This window comes from Schistocerca americana, chromosome 4 (genome assembly GCF_021461395.2).
Source record: "Schistocerca americana isolate TAMUIC-IGC-003095 chromosome 4, iqSchAmer2.1, whole genome shotgun sequence".
NCBI classification, from domain to species: Eukaryota; Metazoa; Arthropoda; class Insecta; order Orthoptera; family Acrididae; genus Schistocerca; species Schistocerca americana.
The window spans coordinates 340,856,760-340,870,372 of record NC_060122.1 but is presented as its reverse complement, the minus strand read 5'-3'; positions in this window follow the sequence as shown (position 1 = coordinate 340,870,372).

The following is a 13,613-nucleotide window of genomic DNA, read 5'->3' as shown; positions in this document are numbered from 1 at the left end:
TTAACGCTGTCTTAAGCGCACTACACATGACAGGTAACTTTCTCCAGCATTCGCGAAAACCCAAATCCTTGCGTCGGATTCCTACAAGGTACAGCGTGATCCAGCGCTCCAGGTTGCTCGTTTCTACACTGACAAGGGGAGGCCGCCAATTGTGAAATTCAGATTCGATTCATACTGCGCATAATAAAAGCTCATGGCCAGAGGTGTAATGTGGCAATGCACCAAGAAGCACTTCCCAGCCGTTGTCGAGAAAATCGACAGTTAAAAGAAACCGTTCCGGTGAAATACTCTCTACGATTAATAATTTTCTACAGCGTTGTGGCGCAGCGGTAAGCGCTCGTGTTCGTAATCCGAAGGCCGCCGGATCGAATCTCGCGCCATGCGACCTTTTTTTTTTAGTATTTGTTTTTTGTAATTCAAATGTACACACACACACACACACACACATATATATATATATATATATATATATATATATATATATATATATATATAATTCCCAGCAATCAGTTGCAACAATTATGCATATTGTAAGTTGTTGAAAGTCGTTTGTTGTGGAAAAAACTAGCGACTTCGAACATCATTATGTTTTCCGCCGCAAACAAAGTTGTATTTCACAAATGTTATTAATTGCCTTAATAATGTTTGCCAAGTATAGTTAACGGAAGACGTAGAAACGATATTCCGAAACGAATACGTATAGTGTAAGTAAAACGTTCGAATTAGAATAGAGACCCCACAAACACAAATATGCTGTGGCAGGTATGAAATATAAACTCCGTTACTCGCTCGTTACACTTGAAGGACAGATGTTGAATGGGCCGAAACGAGCCGCCGCATAACAGCGTAGTTGCCTGCTAACTGCGAAAGAAGGTAGATGCGGTCCCTAGCGCAACTTATAACATCGTCGAAAATCAGTGCGTACTTGAGGGTTTTGGTACACCCTGTTGAACAAACGGAAAAATGGAGGCGGTACAATTGGAGAGCGATCCGGGCCCTTCCCATGAAAGTGATCTGATCGAAGAAGATTCTATACACAGTGAAGTGGCGAGACAACAATTGAAAGATGCGTTGGTTTATTTTGAAAGCCTCCTCCGTAACAGCAATCGCTATTTGAATTACAAAAAACAAATAATAAAAAAAAGTATTACGAACCCGAGCGCTTACCGCTGCGCCACGACGCTGTAGAAAATTATTAATCGTAGACAGTATTTCACCGCAACGGTTTCTTTTAACTGTCGATTTTCTCGACAACGGCTGAGAGGTGCATCTTGGTGCTTTGCCACATTACACCTCTGGCCATGAGCTTTTACTATACGCAGTATGAATCGAATCTGAATTTCACAATTGGCGGCCTCCCCTTGTGAGATGCTAAAAATCGTGGGATACTTCCTAATATCGTGTCGGCGCTCCTTTTTCCCGGCTTGGAGCAGCAACTCGACATGACATGGGCTCAGCAAATCGTTGGAAGTCCCTTGCAGAAATATTGAGCAATGCTGCCTCTATAGCTGTTCATAATAGCAAAAGTGTTGCCGGTGCAGGATTTTGTGCATGAACGGACCTCACGATTATGTCCCATATATGTTCGATGAGGCTGATGTTGGGCGATCTGGGAGGCTTAATCATTCGCTCCAGTTGTCCAAAATGTTCTTCAAACCTATAAAAATTCCATCTTTGTTTGGCTGCAAATTGTCTCCCAGTAGCCGAACACAACCATTTCCAGTTAATGATCGCTTCAGCTGGACGAGAAGACCCAGTACATTCCATGTAAACACTCTCCACACCCATAAGGAGCCACACCAGCTTTCACAGTACCCTGCTGACAACTTGAGTCCATGGTTTCGTGGTGTCTGCACCACACTCGAACCCTTCTATCAGCTCTGACCAACTGAAATCTCGACTCATCTGACCAGGCCACGGTTTTCCAGTCTAGGGTCCAACCGAAATGGTCACGAGCCCAGGAGATGCGCTGCTGGCGATATCGTGCTGTCAGCAAAGGCAGTCGTGTCGATCGTCTGCTGCCATAGCCCAATAAAGGCAGATTTCGCAGCAGTGTTTAACGGATACGTTCGTCTTACGTCCCACATTGATTTCTGCGATTATTTTACGCAGTGTTGCTTGTCTGTTACCACTGACCACTCTATGCATACGCCACTGCTCTCGGTCGTTAAGTGAAGGCCGTCGGCCTCTGCGTTGTCCATGGTGAGAGGTAATGCTCGACATTTGGTATTCTCGGCACATTCTTGATATTGTGGATCTAAATTCAAATGGTTCAAATGGCTCTGAGCGCTATGGGACTTAACATCTGAAGTCATCAGTCCCCTAGAACTTAGAACTACTTAAACTTAACGAATCTAAGGACATCACACACATCCATGCCCGAGCCAGGATTCGACCCTGCGATCGTAGCGGTCGCGCGGTTCCAGAATGAAGCACCTACAACCGCTCGACACACCGGCCGGCTATCGTGGATCTCCAGATACTGAATTTCCGAATGATTTCCGAACATGAATGTCAGATGCATCTAGCTCCAGCTATCATGCTGGGTGCAAAGTCTGTTAATTCCAATCAAGCGGCCATAATCACGTCGTAAACCATTTCACCTGAGTGCAAATGATGGCTTCACCAATGCACGGCCCTTTTATACTTAGTGTACGCAATACTATTTTATCATCTCAGTGTACACAAAGCAAGTAAACTTAAACTGAACGTGCCCAGCTATAAGTGCATCGAAACTGCACCATGGATGTTCAAAACGGGAGATTTCAAAAGCATATCGTTCTGCCTGAAAGATAATTTTCTCGTTGCAGGGCACAGGACTAAATCTACAAACTTAAACCGATAGCCGATCCTTTGCAGGTCTTCTTGCATTTTTTAATATAATTTCTAAACATTACGGCGTCTCTGTATACACTCATGGAAATATAAAATGTTATAACATGAAGCACGAATCCGATATACACTGTGTGTGTGTTTATATAGATATATATACATTAATCTCCGTGGAGGTATTCATCGCGATATACAGGGTGATTATAATTTAAGTTAAACTTTCAAAACGCTCTAGAAATAAATCACTGTTCAGAATCACATCAAACTGCAACGGAATGTTATCAGAGAAGGGAGAAAACGTATGGCAGAAGAAAAAAATAGTGTGAAAATTGATGAATAGGTGGCGCTGTATGTGTCAGAATACGTAAATGAAAACACCCGTCATGCACACGACCCATTGAAGGTGGTATAAACACGCCGAGTACACAGCTTTTACTCCTTTCGCGTCTCAAACGTTCGCCATGACAATGAATGTAACTGCATCGTGTGGAGTGTGGGACTATGGCTGGTCAATTTCCAATAATACAATCCCAACAGCCTTTATTTAGGTTTTATTTTTAGGCTACCAGTTTAGACTTTACATTAAGTCATCTTCAGGCCTTCGTGTTACAAAACGCAGCAGCAATGTAACTGGTCCCGTGGAGATTATTACGGGCATGCGTGCTCTGACAGCTGTTCAAGGAGCACGCATGCCCGTATAAGGCTGGGCGCAAATTGAGACGCGTATAGCGTGTGTGGCGTGGCGCAGCACAGGGCGCTTTTTTGTAACTTCACAGGTTCAAATGGGACCGCGCAAATTGCGACGAGACGCGACGTGACTGGGACGCGACACACGCCTGCGTCAGGTCGCGCGGCGTCGTGGTTGTGGCACAGTTTCTCGCTCCGCGCGCCACGCTATCACTGCGGGAGGGTGAGGTGGGGAGCGGGAAGGCAGTCCTGCCATTTTCCGCATATGGGCAGCGGAAATATTGCCCATCCGAAAAACCAGCCTTAACGGTATACTGAATTTTATTATCACTGAGTAATATTTCGTTTTTCGCCGTTTAAGCGCTCCATCTCTTTCCGTTAGTGCATAATAGTTTTCAGTTACATATATCTGTATACTTTTTTGTTTTGTTTATTCTTCTGTCAAGAGCTATGCACATTTCAATAACTGGTGAGCCATTAGGCACTGGAATTATATCTTCAGATCGTAAGAAGTGGCGGGCGATTGATTCATCGTGAGGGTAGTGAATAAGGAAGTAATTAACATTATAAAATCATGTGATCTAGAAGCAAGTCAGGAATATAAGAATTATGTACATGCTGCCTGTTATGCTGACGTATCTCTACGATCTGTTAAAAAAAGTCGACAAGGCGTCATTTCCACAGATATGACACCTTTGTGCGCCTGGTAAAAAAGCGTCCCAGATGTGAAATACAAAATTTTCACTGTCACTATTTGGATGCGAATGGAATAAGAGACATTACACTATGTACATGTGGACATCACATTTCCACTGCAAGCTAGAAACAGTCGAGAACCCCTCACGAACAACGATGTTTTAATCGGCTTGTAGTGACGAAAAAAAGCATTTCAGTGGTTGCGTATACACTATCAGCATTAAGAAGATAATTATACAACAGACTTCACAAATGAAGTAGTGGTCGGTATTATTCCGGAAGTATGAGTATCCTGAAAGAGTGTGGTGATTAATTTGTTTGAATGTATTGCTGACAAAGGCAGATCTACTTTCATGACAATGTTTTTCGAACGGCGTGAACTCTTCCTCTCACAAGACACACTTGGCTAGCTTCCGCATTCCTGTCTCGCGCATATTCTCAACTACTGACGATACACTGACCATTGTGCTGTGCCACGTATCAATTGTTTACTTTTCTCAATAACAACTATTTTATTCGCGAAGCACACACACACATTGTCAGTTCGGCAAGGCGTAGGTGGGTAACCAACGTCTGGCACGTGCGTGTCATTCCGCCTGAAGGGTATGCTCGCCATTATTTTAATACTGCTCAGATGAGGAAAAGGAATCAAATCCTTTGGTAAGTTTCCATTCCAGTCGCTCAATGTTAAGAATACGATAGGTTATGGGATTCAACCAAAATTTCCACAGAACTGGCGATTTACTTTTGTGTGAATTGTTAACCCTTTCTCATTCGAAGAAGCATCACCATTTATGAGTAACGGCCACATTTCTCTTGTTGATAGACTTAATTGTACTTCCTTTTCCAAAACACAGTATAATTTGTTCAAACTCATGTTTGGAGCAGCTCTGGTGACACACTTCTGAAACTTTTTGTATGTCCATCCTTTTCGCAAGAGGTCTCTGGGACGAGGGCCGTTTACTACTGTGGCAAAATAAAAACACCTACTGCCGTCCTTATGATTTTATTTTATTTTGGTCCAACAATTTTCATCGCTTCAATGCGTCGTCTCCAGGCCTGAACGCATAAAACAGTAACGATAGCATTATCAACTTATTAATGAAGTTAGGTAGAAACAGATTAAAACAGAATGAGAAACAATGGCAAGACTCTAGAAATGAATTTACACCGAACATTTGATAAAACGAACAGATATATCATTTGTCACAATCTAAAATATACCATCACAAATTTCCACTCAATAAATTGTACAATTATGCTATCTATTAAAAACATCTTTAAATAACTATTCAAGATTTTTATTGGACAGTCGGACATACATTATCTGCACAACCCTGAAATAACCTACTGCAAGACAAAATAACTGTAAAGGTGATTAATGGAAGGAAACAATACCTCACAAACAAATAAAAAGAAGTAACATGACCTATGTGTCTTATCAAAGTATAAAATGCTCAGTTGTACACAGGTGAGGGGAATACACTATGTCATATCTATAAAATGGACGTCCAAGACGTGTTATAAACAGAATGTAGGACCCACCTCAGATAATAACATATGTAGAACGTATGAAAGACGCCCACAAGGATACTCAGAAAAGCTTACTGAGTAGAACACCGTAAAAAAGTACTCATGTGTGTTAAACATAAGTGATCACGAAGAAATAATTGAAATCTAAAATAATATACAGTGATGAATAAAAGCATTGTAACCAGTACACATTTAGGTCTTCCGATGACATTGAAACCAAAAGCCATTACATGCCAGCAATTTTTTTTAATCGAAAATTTCCATTCATTCAAGTCAAGCCACATTATTGGTTGGCCAGTGAGGAGGCCACACACTATGCTCATAATTAAAACGTAAGTAGCTGTAATTTTCTGTCAGACGTAAACTGTTAATGAGTGACAGCAATCTATAAGATGGCAATACATACACTATTACAACAAAAATCTGGCAATGCCACGAGTCGTATGTAGTGGAACATAAGGTAATGTAATGCAAATCTACGCGAAACAGAAGACGTGCTAAACGGAAGGGACTGCTCACTAAATTCCAAGGGACCGGTTGGTAGGACATGTTCTGAGGCATCAAGGGATCACAAATTTAGCATTGGAGGGCAGCGTGGAGGGTAAAAATCGTAGAGGGAGACCAAGAGATGAATACACTAAGCAGATTCAGAAGGATGTAGGCTGCAGTAGGTACTGGGAGATGAAGAAGCTTGCACAGGATAGAGTAGCATGGAGAGCTGCATCAAACCAGTTTCAGGACTGAAGACAACAACAGCAACAACATCTTCGCCGAGGATGTAGAGCATATATTATTACCACCAATTTTCATATCGCGCAATGATCACCATTCAAAGATAAGGGAAATTGGAGCTCGTACTGAAGCGTTCCGACAGTCATTTTTTCCTCACGCGAACCGCAAATGGAACACACCACTTCTTGGCTAGCAGAGTACATATTTGCAGATGGAATATAGTTTAAACAAGGTGGCGTCGCCACCAGAGGACGCCTCTGTGACACCAGCTGATGACGCAAGTACAGTTATACATGATGGCGGCAAACAGTGTGTTTTCCACGAGGTCTAGCACTCAGTACCACCAGCAGAAGACGCTGTCGTTCTTTTCATGACGTAAATCAAGATGGTAAAAAAACCACATCCCACCGCCCAACACCTGACGCCGACGCCAGAGTCTGGGCGCACCGGCGTTCCAGCGACCATTCGGGTCCCACAATGATGAGGCAGCCACATCTCGTCGAAATACGTGTTCACCTGGGAACTGTTCCTGGTGTGATGACGCATAGCTGCGGTTCAGTCCACAGCCTAGAGATGCTGCTATGCTTCCTAGGGCACATTCCTAATGGGACAACCAGTCCATCAGTGAATTTACCCATCAAACTGCGGGTCTGGGAGCACTATCCACCATTGTTTTCTGCAGACAATACTTTCAGAGGCAAAAATTATTTTGTGCAGATCGCTACATTGCACTGATAGTTAAACCCCACAAAAAAGTTGTCCATAGATAGATCTCGTCAACTCTACTGCAGTCTTCGCCATCTTCACAGCAACAAAGTCCTTATTGAGTATGGTGACCCGCTTAAAATTTGGTCTGCAATGCATTTTCTTATACCATAAAGCCCACCCCATTTCACGTCGCCCCCTCAAATGCTCCATAGTTTTACCGAAAATTGAATTATTCATTAATTTATAAAAATCTTTCTCCAAGTCACACGTCGCGGAAACTCTCTGTCTCGTATTCATACAGGTACGAAAAGGGGTTCGCTATGCTTTCGACTACCTAGTTTCAACTGCTTTTCCAGGTCACCCAACTACCCATTCTTGCTGTTTTACACTATAATTAAGCGAAAGACGCGAATTTATTATCGTAAATGGGAGACTGCTTATCGACTTTTGGCAGGATGAGGTGTTCTTGTTAAGCAGTGGGTAGTTGGGTGACCTGGAAGAGTAGTTGAAAGTAGGTAGTCGAAAGCGTAGCGAACCCCTTTTCGTACGTATATGATTGGGGGTGTCGCCACCTCATGCTTGTGGAAGCCGAGTTGGGGCTGTGCGCGGTTTGACATCTGACGAATGCATCACTTATCGCTACCTCCTGTGAACTCTCCTTGACAGGGGGTGGTGGACTCTGCTTGCGCGCATGAATTGCATTATTTCGTGAGCGGCTCTCTAGGCCCTGCTATGCGCTGTTTGGACAGTTTACGAGAACTGAGCGTGTCTACAAATCAGTGTGAAGAATTATTTAGGGGCAGTTTGCTATTGTGAACTGAAATTACGAGTTGGTTGCGTGTCTGTGGGCTGTGCAACATGACTCCAGGCACATCAGGGTGGATGTTTTGTATCAGTGTGATGGATATACTCTATCCTTAAACAAGTTGTTTCAAAATAAATAATACTGCATCCCTAAATAAATTGCCCCCAAATAAATAAAGTACACACCATCCTCTCTCCATCAGCCTAGTGTGGGCTGAGTCCTTTTACCAGCAACCCCTAGGAAGAGGTTGCGCCCTGGAGGCTTAGGTTAGTGGCGGTGAGCTTCGTTTGCAACAATTTCCTTAGGTTGGTAGCGAAAGCGGAAGTGACCTTTCTTTACTGCCAGAATTCAAACTCGGGGCAGTTTCCTAGGAAAAGGTGGCAGTATTTACCTTGAAAAGTAGTTGAAGCTAAGTAGTTGAAAGTATAGTGAACTAATTTTCTTACCTGCTTGAAATTGGTTAAATAATAAAGACAAGTACTTTTTTCGCGCCGTTTTCCTAGCTTAGTAGAGATAACAAGGGTGATGTCTCTATGTTCTGTGTTGTATCTGTTTTGGATCGCAATCTATACAGAATGCTGTGTCCTTTAACAGATTCTATGTTCTTTATACATAATGTGGTCCAAAACAGATATAACACGTACCACAAACATAGAATCGAATGACTTAGGTTAGTGGAGGTGCCCATTTTTCCTGCCATTTTCTTAGGTTAGTAGAGGTTGCATTGTCCTGATGGACTTTGAACTTCCAGCCAGAAGGATGTGGCGCTTGCATTATCAACTGACTTCATGGCTGCCATCTTGGATGAGGTCATGCACTGTGAACATTAGTACACGATAGTGCACGTTAGTACACATTAGCCTGCAAATATGAATTGGTAAGGGGGCGTGGCAGTCAGTTGAGGGTCGTAGTGGAAAATTTTAACTATTTCAGTGCAGGTGGGTGTGGCACTTTCCCACCAGAGAGGTTAATTAATTGATTAATTTAATTAAGTAGTTAATCAAATTGATAAGAGTGAGAGGGGGCCCTATTCCAATAACTCAGACCTGAAAGTGTACCTGTAGCAGTGGGGGGGGGGGGAGGAAGAAGGGAGAGGGGGAGGTGGTGGGGGAGACAATAGGTAAGTGCCTGTCAATCGGAAGGAAATGGGGGTGACATGGAAAAGCACTTAACAGAACAATAGGTTAACTCAGATGTGAAAGTGTACCCGTAGCAGCGAGGGATTGGGGGAGGGGGTGGGGGGGGGGGGATAATAGGTTAAGTGCAGCGACATGGAAAACTACTTAGCAGAACAATAGGTTAAGTACTTGTCAATCAAAGGAGAACAATAGGTCTGCCCCTGAGTGTATACCTACCCCTGATGTAGGCAATCCGCACTAACAAAATTCGCCAGAACATGGCTTATCCCCCTACTGATGAACACTGAAATGAAACAGATGTATTGGCAGCCTTCATGATCAATTGTGGTGAGCGTATTCTCAGTGAAAATTTGAGAAGATTCAATATTGATGAGTGGCTGTGCTTGACAATTATTCCTTCCCATGCAAGTTGACTGGCTGACTACTTGTGCTGCCATTCTATACATTCACTGTCTTCACTTGGTTGAGCGAACATCAGTTGTGATGTGTGTTGCGTGCATCTAGATGGTGAAAAATAGGTAGAAGGGATGTTTGCCAGCCTCTAGACATGAGAAACACATACGAAAAAAAATTATAACATTACTTGACGTTGTAAAGCAGAAGGATGATTTGGAATCCGTTATAACATTGGTTTCGGTATTTCATAAAAAAATATGAATGGAGCTACGTTTCCACTATTTTCGAGTTCTTATGTAAAGATCTTCACAGACGAGATAGGTTTCAAGCTACTCAGTGGTTTAGAGCATGTCCCACCTCACTGCACCTCGCTAAGCTCTGAGCACTATGGGACTTAACATCTGTGGTCATCAGTCCCCTAGAACTTAGAACTACTTAAACCTAACTAATCTAAGGACATCACACACATCCATGCCCGAGGCAGGATTAGAACCTGCGACTGTAGCCGTCACGCGGTTCCAGACTGAAGCGCCAGAACCGCACGGCCACACCGGCCGGCACCGCGCTAAGGTTTCGGCTTTCTAGAGATATAAGTTCCACTCTTTATCTTGAGAATTATTCTGTGTAAGCGATCGGTAGTACATTGCTATATGCTTGATATCGAGAACCATCGCGTAAATGATGTGATATTTTGGGAAACATATGTCCTTGAAATCTCAGAGTCTGGAAATGATCAATACACGTTGCAGGAATCACGGCAGCAAGCAGACCAGATCGGAAACAGTACCATCACGCCTTTTGCAGGGGCAAGCAGCCCAGCCTTTGTTCGTCAGTTCGGAGAGTGGCCGCGGTCCGTGGAGAGCGTTCTGATTGCGCATTGGGCCAGTTAGTTAGGTAGTTAGTTACGTGTTCCATTGATCAATAGCACGGAAAAACCGCTATGACGTGGAACGTGTCAAATGCACAAGAAATGCGAACACGAAACAAATTTTTTTACGTTATAGTGTTATACCTAAATATTTCTATTATCTATCCCATTCACTTAGATGGCACAAAATGCATATATTGTATCTCCAGATTTATTTACTCATATTCAAGAATTCATCTATGGTATAGAATGAGTTGTCAAGGAGGTACGATTTCAATTTGTTTTTGAAACTATTACTGCTGCCTGTCAGACGTTTTATTTCAACTGGTAATTTATCAAAAAGTTTTATAGCATCATATTTTACCCCTGTCTGTGCCAAAGATAGGTTAAGTAAAGGATAGTGTAGGTCTTTCTTTTTTCTGGTACTGTAATCATGAATGTCGCTGTTGATTTTAAACTGGTCCATGTTGCTGAGAAAAAATTTCATTACTGAGTAAATGTACTGTGAAGCAGTTGTAGGAACTCCTAACCATTTAAACATATGCCTACAAGATGTGCGACTATGAACCCCACACATTATTCTAACTACTTTCTTTTGAGCAGTTAATACGTTTTGCCTAAGTGTTGAGTTGCCCCAGAATATTCTTCTGCATGACATCAGAGAGTGGAAGTATGCAAAGTATGTTAGCTTACTAATTTCTACATCCTCAAAATTGGCAATTATTCTGATTGCAAAAGTTGCTGAACCTAGTCGCTTTGGGAGATCCAAAATATGAACTTTCCAATTAAGATTCTCATCTACATGTACACCCAAAAACTTAGTATGCTCTGCCCTGGCTACTGAATTCTTTTGATGTGTTATGTTTATTGAAGGAGTTATACTTTTTGAAGCAGAAAATTGGATGTACTGTGTTTTTTCAAAGTTCAGATCAAGCCCATTCATAGAAAACCAATTAATAACTTTTCCGAAGACCTTATATGTATCATTTTCTATAGGACTTTCTTTTACTGGATTGATAATTATGCTTGTATCATCAGCAAACAGTGTCTGTTCAGCATCTTGTTTCACATAAGAAAGGAGGTCATTCACAGGAGGGGACCCATGATCGAACCTTGTGGAACACCTAATGTAATTTCACCCCTGTTAGATGAAGTGACAAACTCCTTTGAATCACTTGAAGCATATTAAGAGACTTTTTGCTTCCTGTTGTGTAGATATGACTTAAATCACTCATATGCTGTTCCATTTATACCATAGAATTGTAATTTCTCTAACATAATGTCATGGTTCACACAATCAAATGCTTTTGATAAGTCACACAATATTCGTACTGGTGACATTTTACGATTTAAAGACTCTATTATGTGGACAGTGAAATTGTATATTGCTGTCTCAGTGCAACAGTATTTCTGAAATTCGGACTGCGATTTACTAAAAAGGGAACCTCCCAATCGCACCCCCCTCAGATTTAGTTATAAGTTGGCACAGTGGATAGGCCTTGAAAAACTGAACACAGATCAATCGAGAAAACAGGAGGAAGTTGTGTGGAACTATGAGAAAATAAGCAAAATATACAAACTGAGTAGTCCATGCGCAAGATAGGCAACATCAAGGATAATGTGAACTCAGGAGCGCCGTGGTCCCGTGGTTAGCGTGAGCAGGTGCGGAACGAGAGGTCCTTGGTTCAAGTCTTCCCTCGAGTGAAAACTTCACTTTCTTTCTTTTCGCAAAGTTACGATCTGTCCGTTCATTCATTGACGTCTCTGTTCACTGTAATAAGTTTAGTGTCTGTGTTTTGCGACCGCACCGCAAAACCGTGCGATTAGTAGACGAAAGGACGTGCCTCTCCAATGGGAACCGAAAACATTTGCTCGCAAGGTCATCAACCGATTCCTCCACAGGAAAACACGTCTGATATATTCTATACGACACTGGTGACGGCATGTGCGTCGCATGACAGGAATATGTTGTAGACCCACCTAATTTGTACACTTGGCGAATGGGTAAAAAGATTCTTCTACCTTGCCCGATTTAGGTTTTCTTGTGGATGTGATAACCACTCCCAAAAAAGTGATGAAAACATAAGAGTTTGTCACATAAACTGCAACAAGTGAATGCAACAGTTTCACAGTCGCACAGTTTTCCCTGTACTCTGTCAAAACATATGTTTTTTATGTTATCAAATGTTTCCGTGTGTAGACCGTCAAATCCTGCATATGTCCAAGCAAATCTGAACATGTCCTGGAAGTTTTGAGAGCGAAGTTGATTATGTGTGAGTGCCTGAACTTTGAAAATTGTCTGAAAATAAAAAATTAAACTTTTCACTCGAGAGAAGACTTCAACCAAGGACCTCTCGTTCCGCAGCTGCACACACTAACCACGGGACCACGGCGCACCTAAGCTCACATTCTCCTTGATGTTACCTACGTTGCACATGGACTACTCAGTTTGTATATTTTGCTTATTTTTTTCATAGTTCCACACAACCTCTTCCTGTTTTCTCGATTGATCTGTGTTCAGTTTTTCAAGGCCTATCCCTGTGCCAACTTACAACTAAATCTGAGGGGGGTGCGATGAGGAGGTTCCCTTGTAAGTATTTCATTACTGTTGAGATGTCTAAGCATTCTTGAGTACATTACTTTCTCAAAGATTTTTGAAAATGCTGTAAACAAGGATACTGGCTGGTAATTATTGACATGCGTGGTTTTCCCCTTTTTGTAGAGAGGCCTGACAATGGCATATTTTAACCTGTCTGGAAAAATACTCTGAGTCAGTGATGCATTACATATGTGACTAAAAACATCAGCTGTAATTACTCCACATTGTTTTAATAACTTGTTAGAGATGTTATCTACTCCAGCAGAAAATTTATTTTTCAATGACTTAATAATTTTCCTTATTTCACAAGACGTTGTTAGATGAAACTTAATATGACTAAACTTTTTCAAAACTGACTCTTCCATGTACTGCCTGGCTTTTTCTTTTGAACTATTCTCACCAATTTTGTCTCCTACATTTAAAAAGTGATTGTTAAATACATTGGCTACCTGTGTACTGTTGGTTAAGATTGTTTCATTCTCTTTAACAGTAATACTACCGACCCCAGTGGTTACTTTTCCTGTCTCCCTTCTAACAACTTTCCATATCGAGTTGATTTTATTGCTGGGGTTGTTAATTTCTTCTCTAACATACATATTTATCGATTTCCTTACAATT